This window comes from Solanum tuberosum, unplaced genomic scaffold (assembly GCF_000226075.1).
Source record: "Solanum tuberosum cultivar DM 1-3 516 R44 unplaced genomic scaffold, SolTub_3.0 scf00634, whole genome shotgun sequence".
NCBI classification, from domain to species: Eukaryota; Viridiplantae; Streptophyta; class Magnoliopsida; order Solanales; family Solanaceae; genus Solanum; species Solanum tuberosum.
The window spans coordinates 156,900-159,051 of NW_006239563.1; positions in this window are offsets into that span (position 1 = coordinate 156,900).

The following is a 2,152-nucleotide window of genomic DNA, read 5'->3' on the forward strand; positions in this document are numbered from 1 at the left end:
AATTTATTTAAAATTCACGTGTAACGGTAAAAATGTTCTGAAGGGACCTGTTCCTTCCGAAAAGTCGTTATTTTTCCCAAAAATCACAACCTTCTGGAAAAAACGGGTCTGAACAGAATTGTCTGAACAGACGCATTCCTTGTTGTAAATGGTTATAAATAGAGATATTTTTTCCGATTTTAAACACTGAAATTTTTTCCTCTCTGCATACATTTTCTTACATAAACAAAATTGTCGATCAACTGAGTCTGTGTGCTCTTGTTGCTGTTCTTGCGTTCGCTAAAGTTATTGAAGTTTGAGGTACCGCTACTTCTTTAACAGGTTAATCCGTTTTATCTTGGGAGGAATTAATCTGCAACCTCGGGTACAGTGAGGGGATTAAATTCTTAAGGAAACACAGTGATTTCTGTGGACTCGGATTAAAATCATTATGTCTATTTCATCTACTTTATGTTTCTGTATTTTTGGACTAACCTGAATACAGGAGATAACACATCTATCTTTTCTTAGTTAATTGATTTTTAGTTATTTTATCTTTATTTTTAGTTTAACTAATATATATTCAACTTTGAAATCCTCCTCCTTAAATAAATAATTAGAATTAGTATAATTTAGTAAGAAAAATTAATTGACAAGTCATTTGGGTTCGATAATTCGGTTCTTTTAAGAGCCACTATATTACTTGCACGACCACGTACACTTGCATTTGCAATTGGATGCAACAAGTTTTTCACGACGCTGCCGGGGACTTAGAAATTAATTGTTTTTCTAGGTTAAACTTTTTCTTTTTATTTATTTAAGTTTTTTTTGTTTTAAAAAAAATTAATTTTTTTTAATTAAAATAAAATGTTATTTTATTTTATTAGTGTCACTTTTTTTTTCTTTTGATCTTGTTTTTGAAGATTAGGGGAAGTCTGAGTACCCAAGAATTTGAAGCAAAAGAGCATATTTGAGCTGAAGTGTGGGGTGCGTACGACCCTTGATGAAAAAATAAATTGAGAGAACATGATACTAGCTAGGCCTAGAGGCCTCAGGGAGTTTTCCTAACCCTTGTTTTCAATTTTATTTGATGCTTTGGGGACATACCATCTTTTCAAGTGTGGGGTGGGGATTCTTCCGCATATTTTGGTTAGGGTGAAGTGTGCGTTAGATTTGTTTAAAACAAAAATAATGAAAAAAAATAAAATTGGACAGTGAAGTCTGTATCCTGTCCGCGTCGTGGATCTGGTACAAAAACAAATCGTAAAAAAAAAAATCGTGAGTAGGAGCACACTTAGCCCAACCCAAAAAAAATATATTTCTTTCACTCATTAGCTTATGTTGTTGCACTGGGGATAGTGTCATGTTTTAAGTGTGGGGTGGGGGAATGAATTCCTAATTTATACTGTTTTATTGAGTCTTTTCTTTTTTAGGATGGGTTCCTTGACTTTTCTTTTCGGTTCTTTTCCTGAGGTAGTCCCTTTGAACCGAGTGTCTTTTATTTTATTTTATTAGGAATAAATTTTATTTTTATTTTTATTTTTTTAGAGAGAAAAGAAAAGACCGTTTTGAGTTATGTGATACTTGCTATTAGGCCTAATTTTGAGTAGTACTTTCTTGAATGCTTGATTGCTAGTGAAATTGCAAACTCTTTGATATCTAGGCTTTTGGTTGTGACTTTGTATATAGCTTATTTTATTCTATAGGTTTTCTTTGATTTGTCTTGTAAATTTTAGCATTTTCAGATACATATCACTAGTAGCCCCTTTGAGCCTGTAGCTTTTTATTGGTAGCCATATTTTTGCCTTGAATTTTTTGTTGAATCCCTAGTTTTTGCACCCTGCTTCCTTGAGCAATGTACCATAGACTTATTAAATTGTTAAATTTGAAGAAAAGGGATGGCTGAGTGTAAAAGGTGATCAATGATAGCTACAAAGTAATTAAAAAGCCCTCTTTGAAAGAATGTGACATGAAAAAAAAATTGTCCCTGCTATATTGTGTGGAAAATAAAAGTTTAGAAAAACTCTGTTTTGGTCCTAGTCCTTAATGGACAATGTGCACCTCAACTCAATTGAGGGTGGCTAGTTCAAAAGTATGCTCAAACATTGGCCCTGGTCCTACCAAGGATAATTGAATTATTCTTGAGATGATGAGAATTACTTGTGAAATAATT